Below are 18,754 nucleotides of genomic sequence, written 5' to 3'. Positions count from 1 at the left end.
CCACATCGGCCGGTCTATCATGTATTCTAGAAGAGCTGCACGGTCGTCAGTGGCGCCTGTTCTTTCTAGAACAGTTACTATCTTCATATCTATGGTTAAACGTCACCCAGCCATTGACCTTCGTCTGTGCGAATGCGCACAGGCTACCGGAAATCTTACGGGAATCGTCACCTTAGTGTGAGCCAGTAATGAGTGGATGGACAAATACCTATTAAGTACATTACGTAATCGGATTGTGGGCGGTTCGGGGTGTGAGTCTCACGGGAAGCGTGCGAGGGATAAATTCCTGCAGTCGTGCTGTTCATTTGTGCCCTCGATAGCTCAGATGGATTGAGCGTCTGCCTTGTAAGCAGGAGATCCTGGGTTCGAGTCCCAGTAGCGGCACACTTTTCAGCTGTCCCCATCGAAGTATATCAACAACACCTGTCGGCAGCTGAGGGTTTCAATTAATTATCAGTTGTGTAGGTGATTCGATGAACCCTTTGCCAGGCACTTAAATGTGTTTTGCAGGGTATCCATATAGATGTAGATGATAACTCGTCCCGTGTCGCACGTGCTCAAAAGGATTCATACTGCAGAATGCATGCAAACATACTCACCGAAAATACGGACGAATATCAAGTGCAGGCTGCCGAGTGCTGCATATCCAGCTTAGACAGATCGGCTTTTCCTGCCAAGAAGAACAGGAAGTTGCTGTCTAGGAACAATCAGAGGTAGAGGAAGGGCTGATAAATACTCCTTGAATTGCAGACTAAACGTAAATAACGAAAATACATTTTTGGTAAAAATTGGTCAAAACATAATCGTTTGCCCTCCGTATTGGATTAGCTGTTTTGAATATTGAAAATCTGACTCCAGATTCGTTTTCAGCGACATTAAAAATATATATGTAACACTCAGTTCATGCAAATCGAAGTAATAATATAACTAAATGTTTTCCCTAAACTTTGAACACATTTTTTTCGAGTAACTATTTTCTCAGAACGGCATGCAGCATAAATTAAAAGTGGTTCGATCTCTTAACTTCTACCTCTGACCCCTAAAAGTAAACTCTTTTCTTAGGAACTTATAGCTATAATATGACATTTGTTATTATTAACTAATTTTTGTGTAGGCATAAGGAGTGAAACAAACCCCCAAAAATCTAACTCAAAGTTCGAATTAGCACTGTATCGTTAAATTTAAGGTTGTTTCATTGCGGTTAGGTATACGCTCCCATAAATTTTATGTTTTATCGACTGATGTTATCCATTTTCAAGTTCAGAGAAATAATGTAGTATCAACTGATGTTACCCATTTTTGAATTCAGGTAACATCTGAGGTGCCACACTGCACGCACTCTGCGTACTCCAGTCTCGCAAGCCCTTGATCAAATCATAATTACGGGCGCCATTTTTTATTGAAAATCTAATATTAAGCTCATAGTATTGTCACTCGTAATTCCCAAACAGATCGTTCGAATGTATTTTCATTGTCTCAAAAAAAATTTCAAATTTACCCTTTTTTGCTCATTTGTATGAGAACCTGGCCGTAACGCCGGAATATAGTCACTAGATTTTTTTTCAGAGACGCTGTACGTTCGCGAGAAGACTTTCGTTCTGCGCGTGTCGAAGGACATTCCTCAGATATTACTGTGTGTGTGCTACTCAGTCGTGCCATTTAAGTGTACATCTTTGCATAGTTTTCCTTTCACGATGTAAACAGTGTTCCGCTCAGTTGCTAACTGGCCAGTGAGTGGTTCCGAAGGTGTCGGATTTGCGGTGCGTTCGGTCTGCTAGGACAACAGCAGACTGGCGTGGTGCGATGGCAGAAGCAGACACTGAGGGAGCTAGCTGCTGGGACGCCAGCGAACAATTTATGCCAAGTAAGACGAAGAGGACTATTCTAAAATTACGAGCCGTCTAAAAAGTGTTTACCATTGGTAAATCTTGCTGTTGAGTCTGACAAAACTGACAGTTTTTCCTAGAGATACAGGAAATCCCCCCACCCCCACTCAATGAATATTTGGTTGTGATGACAGGCCGATTGGTAGTGTAGCCCGAGATCTAAGTTAGGTTGGAAGGTGGTAATTTGATTGAGAGTTGTTTACGCCAACGATTATGAATGCCGACTAAACGTTGTGCGAGCAGATTGCCCTGTATCGTAGCCTAGTGTTTCCGTCCGCGCCACATTTAACACACTTTCTCTAACTGTGTACAAAAGTCTCAAAACAGCCACGATAACTACGTTTCTGGTGGGGGGAGGGTAGAGTCCACTATGTAACTTTCACGGCAAATTTTAGTAACCGCATAAACTAACCGAAATAGAAGCGTCATTTTAACTATATTTCCTTTTGTGGGAAAATAATGGTTCTCCTCTTTTGGCAGCAACTGTAATATGTAGGCGACTTATTAGTTTTTTTTAACTCTGAATCATGATCTCAATAGACGCAGTGCTTTTTTTACGTTACTTGATTTGTGGTCTATAGTAAACAATGCAACGAATTGGTAAATTCTTTGAACTTTGACGTGTGTTACATAGACGACGTCTGCAATGTTCGTAAGGCCAAGTTTGCATATATTCGGTGTCTGTTTTTTTGGCCATGTACTGTATAATTAAGGGGAGGAGGATTACGTTCAAGGAGCAGTGCATTAGCAGTCTATGGAGAAATTGAGAATTTGGATCTAACGAACGGCATTCTCGGGCAGTTCGTGCTATTCTGTTGACCACTGTGTAATTCGGACACAGTGATCAATGCCTCTCCCTTGTAACCAGGGGACTCGGGTGCTAATCCTGGTCTGGCACAAATTTTCAACAGTGCCCATTGACTAACGTCTGTGCCCATTGTCAGCTAATGTCATTGTTTCGGTGTTAAATTGTATTTTGTTCACGATACGTCGTTTAGCTTTTTCATGGATAACAGCTTTGAAGCGTACAGGTTATATTGATATTCGCTCGTCGTTACTCCAAGGCAACTATAGCGATTTATAAATACAGTTGTAGTTTGTATTAAGCCTACATACGTAATTGTGTCCTGTGTTTCTTTACCAAGAACTACTTCGTAAGTAATTCCCCTGTAGTGGTATTTTGTTTTAGTATTTTGTTTAAATATTTATAGACTGCAGGCTTGGATGAAATATGAAACACATGTCCGAAGTTCCTGTTGATACTGCAGATACTGTTTCATCCGTACTAGGGGCCAAAACATTTCATCTAATACAGAAGGACACAATTTGTCTCGAGATTTAGCAATTTTTCGTAATAGAGGCCTTGCTTCGATATATTTTTCTCTAATTCTTGTTTGGATTTAATCTTAAAACACACTAACTCTTCCACCACTTATTCGATATGTGGTTTTATCCATTTCGTAGCCTAGAGTTCCTAAACGGTCGATAATATTAATGATTTCCTTTCTCAATTATATTTTCTGTAAATCTCCTGTTTATGGTTATTGCTAACATGTTTCACGTTCTCACTTTTATTATTTTTATTTTTCTAGTTTTGTGCCTTGTAGCCAAATTTTCTTTGAATCTGGTTTTTAATTCTGAAATAGTAACAGTTGAAGGTCAAGAGAAGATTGCGGTCTATTTGAGGAGAGTGGCTTGGAGATTTTTTATAACAGACGTATACAGGTCATGGGGATCCTTACCTATATACATTTACTTCGAGTGTGATGTAGCCCATTCTCTTGTCATGATCTCGGCTGTATCGTAGCACATTGTCTCGGTTAGGTTGGAGATTTCTGTTGAGAGTTGCCGAAGTCAACGAAAGTGATTACAAAGTAAAGACTGTGCTAACAGAACGATCTGTAGCGTAGTCCAACACGTTCTTTCTGTCCTTTTAAAGCCTCTTTTAATTAAAAATAACTAAAGCTGCAAGATACAATCACAAAAACTGTATTACGTAACAGAGTAATCCCAGACTATTGTTGTGTAAGTTGTGTGCGTACACTATTTTTTTGTCAGTGAATATACACTTTTTTACTCATTTGCTGGGTTTCAGTTTTCCCCGTTTTCTGGCAAAAAACCTTTTCCTGTGAAGGGCCCATTAGCTTGTCGGTTATATTTGTGACATTCTCGACGGTCAGTAATTTCGTGATAGTCCATCCACCGGCGTCATTGTTAACATCGGATATAGATTTAAGTATTAGGAAGGCTAATATGAAGCTAATGCATGAGTAGGTCTAATAATTAATAAAAATAGTAATGCGGGTAAGCTACTACATACAGCATAGTGAACGCATTGTTGTGGCCAAGATAGCCACGAATCCCACGCCTACCAAAGTCGTAAAAGTAGTCTTCAGATGATGAAGAAATTGATGGAATGTGTGATGAGATAAAAGAAATCATTCAGATAGTGATGGGAGATGAAAATTTAATATTAATGGGTGACTGGAATTCGACAGTAGGAAATGGAAGAAAAGGAAACGTAGTAGGTGAATATGGAATGGGGGTAAAAAATTAAAGAGGAAGCCGCCTGGTAGGCTTTTGCCCAGAGCATAACTTAATCATAACTAACACTTGGTTCAAAAATCATGAAAGAAGGTTGTATACGTGGAAGAGACCTGGAGATATTGCAATATTTCATATAGATTATATAATGGTAAGACAGAGATTTAGGAACCATATTTTAAATTGTATGACATTTCCAGGGGCAAATGTGAACTCTGATCACAATATATTGATTATGAACTGTAGATTAAAACTGAAGAAACTGGAAAAAGGTGGGAATTTAAGGAGATGGGACCTGAAAGAACTGACAGAATCAGAAGTTGTACAGTGTTTCAGGAAGAGCATTAGGGAACGATCTACAGGAATGGGGGAACGTAATACAGTGTGATGGGGGATCTGAGTGGTGTACTGTCAAGGGGAGGGGGTTCCTCAGGGATCAGTGTTGGGGCCGCTGTAGTTCCTTATTTATATAAATGATATGCCCTCAAGTATTACGGGTAACTCTAAAATATTTTTGTTTGCTGATGACACTAGCTTGGTAGTAAAGGATGTTGTGTGCAACATTGACTCCGTTTCAAGTAGTGCAGTACATGACCTCAGTCCATGGCTTGTAGAAAATAAACTAACGTTAAATCACAGTAAGATTCAGTTTTTACAGTTTCTAACACACAATTCAACAAAACCTGACGTTTTAATATCACAGCATAGGCATATGATTAGTGAAACTGAACGGTTCAAATTCCTAGGTGTTCAAATAAATAGTAAGGTGTTGTGGAAAGCCCACGTTCAGGATCTTGTTCAAAGACTTAATACTGCCATTTTCACTATTCGAACGGTACCGAAAGTGAGTGATACTTCGCCAAGTAAATTAGTCTACTTTGCTTATTTCCATTCACTTATGTCGTATGGTATTATGTTTTTGGGTAACTCTTCCCATTCTAGAAGGATATTTTTGGCTCAGAAACGAGAGGTTCGGGCAAAAAGTGGTGTAAGTTCACGAACCTCTTGTCGACCTCTGTTCAGGGAGTCTGGGTATTTTGACACTGGCCTCTCAATATGTATATTCCTTATTGTCGTTTCTTGTTACCAATATTAGTTTATTTCCAACAATAAGCAGCTTTCACTCGGTTAATACTCGGGAGAAATCAAACCTCCATTTGGATCGGACTTCCTTAACTCTTGTGCAAAAATGTGTGAGTATACTGCTGCATCCATTTTCAATAAGCTGCCACTCGAATTCAAAAATCTTAGCAGTAATCCACGCGCTTTCAAATCGAAACTGGAGTGTTTCCTCATGGGTCACTCCTTCTATTCTGTCGAGGAGTTAATTGAAAAATTAAGCTGATTCTCATTGTACTGCTGATAGCGTTTGCTTAAACTTATGGACTGATTTTCTCTCAGGTTCATGAACATGTATTTTTATCTGTTATTACTTTTATGTTGTAAGTTCATGTGTCGCCCTAACCGCCGTCTGCTTCACGTCTGCTGTGCAGCTAGCTACCTTAATTTAAGTATTAACTGTATTTTTCTTACTTGTCACTTCTTCTTCCGTGTGTTTTTGCTTTTGCTGCCTCGGAGTGTAGCGGCAGTGGGGAGTCTAGTGCGTCGCATGGTGCACCCCAGGTGTTAGATGCTTCACCCACTGTCCCTGCTGTCGAGACATCTTCGCGGGTACCGGGCGCGGCTGGCCACCCTCTCCCCAAGGGGAGTGGCGGGTTCAGCGGCGTTCGCGGCGCACAAGGCGGAGGGTCAATGTGGAGGCTGGCCGTGTGGCATCGCCCGCTCTGCCTGTGAATGGACATGGGGCTGCTCCTTCAGCAAGGTCCGAGCAGGCACACGGGGGGAGGGGTTTATTAGTTATTGGGAGCTCCAACGTTAGGCTGGTGATGGAGACCCTTAGGGAAATAGCGGAAAGGTCGGGGAAGAAGGCCAGTGTTCACTCTGTGTGCTTGCCGGGGGGTCTCATCCGAGATGTGGAGGGGGCCCTACCGGCGGCGATAGAGAGCACTGGGTGCACCCGACTGCAAATTGTTGCTGATGTCGGCACCAATGACTCCTGCCGTCTGGGTTCAGAGGTCATCCTCAGTTCGTACAGGCGGTTGGCGGAGTTGGTGAAGGCGGAAAGCCTCGCTCGCGGGGTGGAATCAGAGCTAACTATTTGTAGTATCGTTCCCAGAACCGATCGCGGTCCTCTGGTTTGGATCCGAGTGGAAGGCTTAAACCAGAGGCTCAGACGATTCTTCGGAGAGCTGGGGTGCAAATTTCTCGACCTCCGCAATGGGGTGGAGAAATGTATGGTCCCCCTGAATAGATCAGCCGTGCACTACACGCCGGAAGCGGCTACGAGGGTAGCGGAGTACGTGTGGAGTGCACATGGGCTTTTTATTAGGTTAGAGAATTCCCTCCCTAGGCCCGACAAGACGCCTCCTGAGACGCAGCAAGGCAGGAGTAGGCAAAATGCGACAGGGAATAACAATATTAATGTGCTAATAGTAAACTGGAGGAGCGTCTATAGAAAGGTCCCAGAACTGCTCTCATTAATAAACGGTCACAACGCCCATATAGTACTAGGGACAGAAAGTTGGCTGAAACCACATGTAAACAGTAATGAAATCCTAAACTCCGATTAGAATGTATATCGCAGAGAAAGGCTGGACAGTAAAGGGGGAGGCGTGTTTATAGCGATAAGAATTGCAATAGTATCGAAGGAAATTGACGGAGATTCTAATTGTGAAATGATTTGGGTGAAGGTCACGGTTAAAGCAGGCTCAGACATGGTAATTGGATGTCTCTATAGGCCCCCAGGCTCAGCAGCTGTTGTGGCTCAGCAGCAGAAGAATAATTTGGAAAATATTTCGAGTAGATTTCCCCACCATGTTATAGTTCTGGGTGGAGATTTTAATTTGCTGGATATAGACTGGGAGACTCAAACGTTCATAACGGGTGGCAGGGACAAAAAATCTAGTGAAATATTTTTAAGTGCTTTATCTGAAAACTACCTTGAGCAGTTAAACAGAGAACCGACTCGTGGCGATAATATATTAGACGTTCTGGTGACAAACAGACCCGAACTATTTGAATCAGTTAATGCAGAACAGGGAATCAGCGATCATAAAGCGGTTACTGCAACGACGATTTCAGCCGTAAATAGAAATATTAAAAAAGGTAATAAGATTTTTCTGTTTAGCAAAAGTGACAAAAAGCAGATTACAGAGTACCTGACGGCTCAACACAAAAGTTTTGTCTCAAGTACAGATAGTGTTGAGGATCAGTGGACAAAGTTCAAAACCATCGTACAATATGCGTTAGATGAGTATGTGCCAAGCAAGATCGTAAGAAATGGAAAAGAGCCACCGTGGTACAACAACCGAGTTAGAAAACTGCTGCGGAAGCAAAGGGAACTTCACAGCAAACATAAACATAGCCAAAGCCTTGCAGACAAACAAAAATTACGCGAAGCGAAATGTAGTGTGAGGAGGGCTATGCGAGAGGCTTTCAGTGAATTCGAAAGTAAAGTTCTATGTACTGAATTGGCAGAAAATCGTAAGAAATTTTGGTCCTATGTCAAAGCGGTAGGTGGATCAAAACAAAATGTCCAGAGACTCTGTGGCCAAAATGGTACTGAAACAGAGGATGACAGACTAAAGGCCGAATTACTAAATGTCTTCTTCCAAAGCTGTTTCACAGAGGAAGACTGCACTGTGCTTCCTTCTCTTGAAGTCGCATAGTTGACAAAATGGTAGATATCGAAATAGACGACAGAGGAATAGAGAAACAATTAAAACCGCTCAAAAGAGGAAAGGCCGCTGGTCCTGATGGGATACCAGTTCGGTTTTACACAGTGTACGCGAAGGAACTTGCCCCCCTTCTTGCAGCGGTGTACCGTAGGTCTCTAGAATAGCGAAGCGTTCCAAAGGATTGGAAAAGGGCACAGGTCATCCCCGTTTTCAATAAGGGACGTCGAACAGATGTGCAGAACTATAGACCTATATCTGTAACGTCGATTAGTTGTAGAATTTTGGAACACGTATTATGTTCGAGTATAATGACTTTTCTGGAGACTAGAAATCTACTCTGTAGGAATCAGCATGGGTTTCGAAAAAGACGGCCGTGTGAAACCCAGCTCGCGCTATTCGTCCACGAGACTCAGAGGGTCTTAGACACGGGTTCACAGGTAGATGCCGTGTTTCTTGACTTCCGCAAGGCGTTTGACACAGTACCCCACAGACGTTTAATTAACAAATTAGGAGCATACGGACTATCAGATCAGTTGTGTGCTTGGATCGAGGAGTTCCTACATGACAGAACGCAGCATGTCATTCTCAATGGAGAGAAGTCTTCCGAAGTAAGAGTGATTTCAGGTGTGCCGCACGGGAGTGTCATAGGGCCGTTGCTATTCACAATGTTCATAAATGACCTGGTGAGTGACATCTTAAAGTCTCTGAGGCTTTTTGCAGATGATGCTGTGGTGTATCGAGAGGTTGCAATAATGGAAAATTGTACTGATATGCAGGAGGATCTGCAGCGAATTTACGCATAGTGCACGGAATGGCAATTGAATCTCAATGTAGACAAGTGTAATGTGATGCGAATACATAGAACGATAGGTCCCTTATCATTTAGCTACAAAATAGCAGGTCAGCAACTGGAAGCAGTTAATTCCATAAATTATCTGGGAGTACGCATTAGGAGTGATTTAAAATGTCGACTGTCAATGGTAAGAAAAGTGTTTCTAAAGAAGAAAAATTTGTTAACATCGAGTATAGCTTTAGGTATCAGGAAGTCTTTTCTCCGAGTATTTGTAAGGAGTGTAGCCACGTATGGAAGTGAATAATGGACAATAAATAGTTTGAACAAGAAGAGAATAGAAGCTTTCGAAATGTGGTGCTACAGAAGAATGCTGAAGATTAGATGGGTAGATCACATAACTAATGTGGAGGTATTGAATAGGATACTGGAGAAGAGAACTTTGTGGCACAACTTGACTAGAAGATGGGGTCGGATGGTAGGACACGTTCTGAGACATTAAGGAATCACCAATTTAATATTGGAGGGCAACGTGAAGGGTAAAAATCGAGGAGGGAGACCAGGAGATGAATACACTAAGCAGATTCACAAGGATGTAGGTTGCAGTTGGTACTGGGAGATGAAGCTTCCACACGATGCAGTAGCATGGAGAGCTACATCAAACCAGTTTGTGGACTGAAGACAACAACAACAACAACAACAAAAAGGTATTTGTCTCATGTGTAACCTTCAACAGAAGTGGGGCAGACAAGAGGGTTAGATTATATGTACTTTCCATTGAAATTGATCCATAATGGGGAGATACTCAATGGGAAAATAATATGCTAATTTATTATCCACAGACCGCAAATGGACTGATCATGAACGAGGAATGAAAATTTGGTCACACTTCTGATAGTACACGTATTATTTGACCCCCCCCCCCCTCTCTCTCTCTCTCTCTCTCTCTCTCTCTCTCTCTCTCTCTCTCTCTCTCTCTCTCTCTCTTAGTAATTCAATTCGTTAATGGTGTCGGAAGAGATGGTTAGCAAGAAATCCTTTAGGCTCCTCGTAAACTGAAATCTGTCAGTAGTAAAGCTTTTTATGGCTGCCGGCAAGTTATTGAAAACATCGTTCTCCTTAATGATGGAGACTTTCTTGCACCAAAGTAATTAACTTACCAATTTTTGTGGAGATTATTCACTTCTAGTTATGACTTCATGAAATGAGCTGTTGATTTGAAAATATTCATTTGTTTTTAAACACAATATTCACGGGGAGAACGTATCTTCCATCTCCACCATGTTAACTGATCTATTTATATGACCCTTATCCTAAGTTGTGTTATATTAACGGTAAAACACAAAACATTTCTTACATGCATTTCCACTATTTTCCAACAAGCTGACAATTTTTCATGAATAATATATTAATAGTGAAATTTTTAGAAAAATTTTGAAAGACAGGTTTTGCGGGCAAATTTCAAAAATTAAAAGACCATAGTGTTCATTATAATACAATTTCTCCATGGTTTTTAATTCCTACTCCGAAGTTTTCTTTTGTTTCCTTTACTGCTTGCTCAGCAAACAGATTGAATAACATCGGGGATAGGCTACAACCCTGTCTCACTCTCTTCCCAACCACTGCTTCCCTTTCATATCCCTCGACTCTTCATGCCCTCGAGTAAGAAAACTGGTCGTTAGAATTCCATGCTTCTGGGATAAATGGTTTGAGAGGAAAGGTACATTTAGTTAGAAAAGTTACGGAAAATTTAAAGTTGTATTGCACTTACCGTCGTACATGCACTCATTTAAATTCATAGTTTCTTTCACTTTCCAATAGTACGCATGCTGTACATAAACATAACATTTGTTTCATGATATTTACTTGTTTATTTCTTGCAAGTCTTCTAGAACTTCTTTCGAAAACTTTGTGGGTAGATCTTGGCATTTGTTTTGTTCAGAAACGTTATTACTCTAGCAAACAACTGACTACGAGACAAGAAAAAATGTATTCAATAGGTGAAAGCTCAAAGCTACGGGTAAAATGTCCCTAGGCTTATCATCTCAAAGAAGAGATGGCACAGAGAAACAAGTGGGCATGTCTTACATAGCAAGCTGCCATTTAAACCGACATTTAGAACCTTCAAATACGGATTTGGACTAAAATACTTTCATATTCACACTAAGTGTAAATAAAACTGGTACAATCACCAATAAACAAAATTATTTTCATTGTTTTCGGGGTTCCTTTTGCCTTTCGGAATAAATATATTGCGAATCAGTAGTTAACATGCCTGGTTCCCCAAACAGGAGACGACTAGAAACTTCCGAAATGTGGTGGTGTAGAAGAATGCTAAAAAAGTTTTGATCGAATAGCTGATGGGGAGATACGAAATCAGATTAGGGAGCAGAGAAATTAATGGCACAAATTGACAAAAAGAAGCGATCGTGGGTAAATGTCATATTTCGATTCCACCCATCCGCTGTGACCCACGACGTTCTGCATGACGTTGATTAGTTGCATTTCGAAGGATACCAGTGGCCTTATTAAATGTTAACTGCGATTGCCTTCGTTTCTAGAGCAATTTATAATGTTCGTTAACTATGATTTTTTTCGGAATATATCGTGATGAACTCTGGGAGGAACCACAGAACACAGCTTAAATTGTCGTTGAAGAAACGAGTAGTGATTGTATTTTTATCTTTCTTATCCGACACGTTGGGGAATCCAAGGTATAATGGGGTACACAGTTGAAAACTTTGATTAAATGTACAAAATTGATAAATAAGAGAGTTACAAATTTTTATATGAACACATTATGATTTATTAATCACAAAAATACAAGAACATTGCCATAAAATAAAACAACATTTTCTCACTCAAAAACAGAAATTTATAACATTTGCACGCGTCACAATGGGGTGGTAAATACAAGTGATTACAAAAACGTATAAAATTATCCGAAATGCAGAAAATATTGGCTTGCTCGTTATTTTTTTTAGTTTAAAGTGAGTATTAATGTCAAACTACAGTTTTCATGAATCGTATCCTTTTCTTGAGGCTGTTTACAAAATTCACACACGGGGAGACACTCATCATCTTCGCTATCTATTCCTGCACAAGAATCGTGTGTCAGTTTTTTGCAGGTGGAACAAGCGACCCAACTTCCAACTGATTTTGAATATAACCCACCACAATATACACATTGACAGTCAGAACTTTCCTCATAATCACTCTCGTTAGTATTGTATTCTCTCTCCTTTTTTCCATTTACCTTCAGAATCTTTCTCTCTTTTTTGAGTTCTTAATTTTATTCTCTTTCGCAGAAAGTTTTCTGTTTGCTCTTTCTTCTTTGTCAATGTTCTTTTTTCTATTTCTCCCATTAATGACTTTTAACTCTTTTTTTGTACGGCGAATCAGTTAAAACAACGTTGTTCCCCCTTTTCAGTCTCGCTCTTTTCTTGCTTTCGTTAACTTTTGACAAGAAAATCAGAATCTCAGGTGAAATATGAAATGAGGAGGTTGTGTTGTCAGTTGTCATCCAAGAGCACCCAAGATTAGAACAATTAGCCCCAATAACTTTGTTATTCTTAGGCGGCAGTTCATTGTAACAATTCGCTGAAACCTCGTCCCCTTGATTATCCAGCCCGTTTGAGTCGTCTTTTTCAGCTGGTGTGCTAGTTGGAGGCAAGTCCAATTGTTCAGATATAATAACCTCTTTATCTGACGGCATATCACGTCCGCTGTCAGTTGTGTGTGCCGGGAGGAAGTGTGCGTCGTGAATATGGATGGGTCCGTAGGCCATATTGCAGTAGCTTCGAAACCTTTAATAGCGGTTTTCATTGTTGCGCTTTAGACGAAAGCTGAACCAAAAAGCGTTGAAATTTGAAAGATAGTTACGACTTTCGCTGCATGGTTCCGTAGCCATTTTCGAAGCTGATCACTATAACGAGGATTTATAAAACAAACATCAAGCGGCTGAAGTCTGTGAGAGCAATGTGGTGGTAAAGAAACGCCACTCTCCCTCGCGTAGTCCATAACGTCAATGTTCGTGGTATGTGCTGAGTGGCCATCTGATATAAGGAGAACTGGGACCTGCTTTGATGCCTTAGAAAATACCACTAATTGTGGAAACCATACAAAGAAGGACTCTGTGGCCATACATGCTGTGCTGTGGACCTCAGCGCAACCTCCTGCTGCCTGTCCTAACTCAAATTCTTTCTGCTTCTTCTTTCGTGGAAAAATAATCGTAGGAGGAATGTCAGCTCCGCTTGCTGACGTACTAATGAGGCTGGTTGCAGTTTCGCCCCTTTCTGCAGATGTTAACGATCGCACTGGACGGTTCCCTTTGCAAGCTGCGATGTTCGATTAGTTTTTAGCATTAACCGAGACGCCTGTTCCATCACAATTAGTTATTTGAGAAGTCATTAGTTTGTGATTGTCAGTTACATCTGTAAGCAACGAAAAAAACCTATCGACAGCTACTTTATTAAAATCCATGATTCTTGTACCAGATGTTGCTTCGGGCTTGCGAACAAACCCGCATTTGCTTGTTCATTGTTTCATGATGTAATAAAGATTTCGATTTGTTTTGCTCGAAATTTTCGAAAAGGTATCTGTGAAACGTGCAAAAATTGAAATGGCAAAACTGTGCACCTGCCGAAATACGAGTGCGTATACTCATTTGAAAAAATGTTCCTAAACTGCCTCTGATACGCTAGAGGTTACCTCACAGTAAACAGCAATTGTAGTTGACCATTTGCCTGCACCGTATAAAGTACGGCCAATAAAATATTTTTGTAGGGAGGACACATCATCTCATCCTAAATGGAGAGTCCATCTATACGTGTAAAAGTAACCACTTGTGCAGAGGGAAGCGTGTTGGGAGCCTTACTGTTCATGTTGTATATTAACATTACAGATAATATAAGAAAGCTCACATATTTCGAAAATGATGCCGATATCGACATTGAGGTAACAAAGGTCGTGTGAAGCGATATGCACATACAGGGGATAGTAAAAATGTGACCACCTATACTTGCATCTACATGGATACTCTGCAAATCACATTTAAGTGCCACCTTCACAAGTCTCTATTATTCCAATCTCGCATAGCACCCGGAAAGAATGATCACCTGTGTCTTTCCATACGAGCTCTGACTTCCCTTATTTTATCGTTGTGGTCGTTTCTCCCTACGTAGGTCGGTGTCAACAAAATATTTTCGCATTCGGAGGAAAAAGTTGGTGATTGGAATTTCGTGAGAAGATTCCGTCGCAAAGAAAAACGCTTTTCTTTTAATGATGTCCAGCCAAAATCCTGTATCCTTTGTGTGACACACTCTCTCATATTTCGCGATAATAGGAGGACGTGCTGCCTTTCTTTGGACTTTTTCGATCTACTCCGTCAGTCCGATCTTTTAAGGATCCCACATTTCCCAGCAGTATTCTAAAAGAGGACGGACAAGCGTAGTGTAGGCAGTGTCCTTTGTAGGTCTGTTACGTTTTCTAAGTGTTGTGCCAATAAAACGCAGTCTTCGGTTAGCCTTAACCGCAACATTTTCTATGTGTTCTTTCCAATTTAAGTTGTTCGTTATTGTATAATAATAATGGCGTGTGACGAGGGCCTCCCATCGGGTAGCCCGTTCGCCTGGTGCAAGTCTTTCGATTTGACGCCACTTCGGCGACTTGCGCGTCGATGGGGATGAAATGATGATTAGTACAACACAACACCCAGTCCCTGAGCGGAGAAAATCTCCGACCCAGCCGGGAATCTAACCCGGTCTTTTAGGATTGACAGTCTGTCGTGCTGACCACTCAGCTACCGCGGGCGGACGTTAGTTATTGTAACACCTAGTTATTTAGTTGACTTTACGGCTTTTAGATTAGACTGCAACTTCTCTGATAGTGATTCGTCCATTCTGCTTCACCAGCAATATTGCGGGATCAGTAACGACCTGATTTGTGGATATTGCGGGCGTACCTTAACTGGCTTCTGTCTTCATTGATTAGCGGCTACCTTTGAAATGGTTGTACCACTCCTTTAGCCCTGCAGTACCCATTACTTTGTCCACAAACACACGATGGTTTCAACTTGAGAATTGCCAAGGTTGGAGCCAAATGTGATGTAAAGACGTCATTTTGCTCAGAATAATAAATCCAACGTGTACCACTTGCAAGCGTTCCAAAGTAGTGGAGAAAATCAGGTATGTGTGCTAAATATGCCTGAAAACATGAGCGCATGCGCGCCCTGATACCATTGTTGATTTCAACAATTAAAAAAGGTCGGATATTTTTTGAACAGCTCATGTATATAAGCCATCGCCAGTGATGTCGAAAGAGCAAGATACCCCTAACTACGCCAGTTGTATAGGTAGTTCGAATGGAGCGGTCTATTGTCTGACGTATCTCCATAACAGCTCAGAACCGAATACCCCAAAGTTCGACAAATGGTTCAAATGGCTCTGAGCACTATGGGTCTTAACATCTATGGTCATCAGTCCCCTAGAACTTAGAACTACTTAAACCTAACTAACCTAAGGACATCACAAAACACCCAGCCATCACGAGGCAGACAAAATCCCTGACCCCGCCGTGAATCGAACCCGGGAACCCAGACGCGGAAAGCGAGAACGCTACCTTCACGTCAGGAATCAAGCTGAGCTCAGAAGGGCGCAAGTCCGGGGTTGTCTCTGGCTGATACTGATCTTCGGCCTGACGTGGCTGCTTGTCCTGTTCCAGGGGTTGCCCCTCAGTCTGCAAGATCCGAGCAGTCGCAGAGGGTGGTCTTACTGGTAGTTGGGAGCTCCAACGTCAGGCGCGTAATGGGGCCCCTTAGGGATATGGCAGCAAGAGAGGGGAAGAAAACCAATGTGCAATCCGTGTGCATACCGGGGTGAGTCATTCCAGATGTGGAAAGGGTCCTTCCGGATGCCATGAAGGGTACAGGTTGCACCCATTTGCAGGTGGTCGCTCATGTCGACACCAATGATGTGTGTCGCTATGGATCGGAGGAAACCCTTCCTGGCTATCTGATTTGGTGAAGACTGCCAGTCTCGCTAGCCGGATGAAAGCAGAGCTCACCGCTCACCATCTGCAGCATCGTCGACAGGACAGACTGCGGGCCTTTGGTAAAGAGCTGAGTAAAGGGTCTGAATCAGAGGCTGAGATTGTTCTGTGACCGTGTGGGCTGCAGATTCCTCGACTTAAGCCATAGGGTGGTGGGGTTTCGGGTTCCGCTGGATAGGTCAGGAGTCCACTACACGCAACAAGCGGCTACACGGGTAGCAGGGGTTGTGTGGCGTGAGCTGGGCGGTTTTTTAGGTTAGATGGCATTGGGCAAGTACAAAAAGGGCGGCAGCCTCAACGAGTTCGGGGCAAAGCAGGACATGCGCGGACCAAGCAGCAATCGGTATTGTAATGGTAAACTGTCGAAGCTGCGTTGGTAAAGTACCGGAACTTCAAGCGCTGATAGAAAGTACCGAAGCTGAAATCGTTATAGGTACAGAATGCTGGCTGAAACCAGAGAGAAATTCTGCCGAAATTTTTACAAAGGTACAGACAGATATAAAGGATAGATTGCATGCAACCGGTGGTGGAGAGTTAGTCGCTGTTAGTAGAAGTTTATCCTGTAGTGAAGTAGAAGTGGATAGTTCCTGTGAATTATTATGGGTGGAGGTTACACGCAACAGCCGAGCTAGGTTAATAATTGGCTCCTTTTACCGACCTCCCGACCCAGCAGCATTAGCGGCAGAACAACTGAGAGAAAATTTGGAATACATTTCTCATCAATTTTCTCAGCATGTTATAGTCTTAGGTAGAGATTTCAATTTACCAGATATAGACTGGGACACTCAGATGCTTAGGATGGGTCGTAGGGACAGAGCGTCGAGTGACATTATACTGAGTGCGCTATCCGAAAATTACCTCATGCAATTAAACAGAGAACCGACTCGTGGAGATGACATCTAGGACCTACTGATAACAAACAGACCCAAACTTTTCGACTCTGTATGTGCAGAACAGGGATTAGTGATCATAAGGCTGTTGCAACATCCCTGAATATGGAAGTTAATAGGAATATAAAAAGAGGGAGGAAGGCTTACGTGTTTAGCAAGGGTAATAGAAGGCAGATTTCAGTCTACCTAACAGATCAAAACGAAAATTTCTGTTCTGACACTGACAATGTTGAGTATTTTTGGAAAAAGTTCAAGGCAATCGTAAAATGCGTTTTAGATAGGTACGTGTAGAGTAAAACTGTGAGGGACGGGATAAACCCACCGTGGTTCAACAACAAAGTTAGGAAACTACTGCGAAAGCAAAGACAGCTTCACTCCAAGTATAAACGCAGCCAAAACCTCTCAGACAAACAGAAGCTAAACGATGTCAAAGTTAGCGTAAGGAGGGCTATTCGTGAAGCGTTCAGTGAATTCGAAAGTAAAATTCTATGTACCTACTTGACAGAATATCCTAGAAAGTTCTGGTCTCAATTTAAATCAGTAAGTGGTTGGAAACAGCATGTCCAGACACTCCGGGGTGATGATGGCATTGAAACAGAGGATGACAGGCGTAAAGCTGAAATACTAAACACCTTTTTCCAAAGATGTTTCATAGAGGAAGACCGCACTGCAGTTCCTTCTCTAAATCCTAGCACCAACGAGAAAATGGCTGACATCGAAATAAGTGTCCAAGGAGTAGAAAAGCAACTGGAATCACTCAACAGAGGAAAGTCCACTGGACCTGACGGTGTACCAATTCGATTCTACACAGTACGAGAAAGAACTTGCCCTCCCTTCTAACAGCCGTGTACCGCCAGTCTCTAGGGGAACGGAAGGCTCCAAATGATTGGAAAAGAGCACAGGTAGTCCGAGTCTTCAAGAAGGGTCGTAGAGCAGATGCGCAAAACTATAGACCTATATCTCTGACGTCGATCTGTTGTAGAATTTTAGAACATGTTTTTTGCTGGAGTATCATGTCGTTTTTGGAAACCCAGAATCTACTCTGTAGGAATCAACATGGATTCCGGAAACATCCATCGTGTGAGACCCAACTCACTTTATTTGTTCATGAGACCCAGAAAATATTAGATACAGGCTCCCAGGTAGATGCTATTTTTCTCGACTTCCGGAAGGCGTTCGATACAGTTCCGCACTGTCGCCTGATAAATAAAGTAAGAGCCCACGGAATATCAGACCAGCTCTGTGGCTGGATTGAAGAGTTTTAACAAACAGAACACAGCATGTTGTTATCACTGGAGAGACGTCTACAGACGTTAAAATAATATCTGGCGTGCCACAGGGGAGTGTTATGGGACCATTACTTTTCACAATATATATATAAATGAGGTAGTAGATAGTGTCGGAATTCCATGCGGTTTTTCGCGGATGATTCTGTAGCATACACAGAAGTTGCAGCATTAGAAAATTGTAGCGAAATGCCGGAAGATCTGCAGCGAATAGGTCCTTGGTGCAGGGAGTGGAAACTGACCCTTAACATATACAAATGTAATGTATTGCGAATACATAGAAAGAAGGATCCTTTATTGTATGATTATATGATAGCGGATCAAACACTGGTAGCAGTTACTTCTGTAAAATATCTCGGAGTATGCGTGCGGATCGATTTGAAATGGAATGATCATATAAAATTAACTGTTGGTAAGGCGCGTACCAGGTTGAGATCCATTGGGAGAGTCCTTAGAAACTGTAGTTCATCAACAAAGGAGGTGGCTTACAAAACACTCGTTCGACCTATACTTGAGTATTGCTCATCAGTGTGGGATCCGTACCAGATCGGGTTTGCGGAGGAGATAGAGAAGA

At 41.9% G+C, this 18,754-nt stretch overlaps 1 non-coding gene across 1 annotated transcript; it reads left to right on the top strand.

The window, feature by feature from the left end:
* The first annotated feature begins 309 nt into the window (after positions 1–309).
* Trnat-ugu (transfer RNA threonine (anticodon UGU)) lies at positions 310–384 on the top strand. The gene has a single exon. It is a non-coding gene; the product is annotated as a tRNA-Thr (tRNA).
* The last annotated feature ends 18,370 nt before the right edge of the window (positions 385–18,754 follow it).

Source organism: Schistocerca gregaria, unplaced genomic scaffold (genome assembly GCF_023897955.1).
Source record: "Schistocerca gregaria isolate iqSchGreg1 unplaced genomic scaffold, iqSchGreg1.2 ptg000317l, whole genome shotgun sequence".
Lineage (NCBI taxonomy): Eukaryota > Metazoa > Arthropoda > Insecta > Orthoptera > Acrididae > Schistocerca > Schistocerca gregaria.
This window is presented reverse-complemented; position numbering and strand designations above follow the sequence as displayed.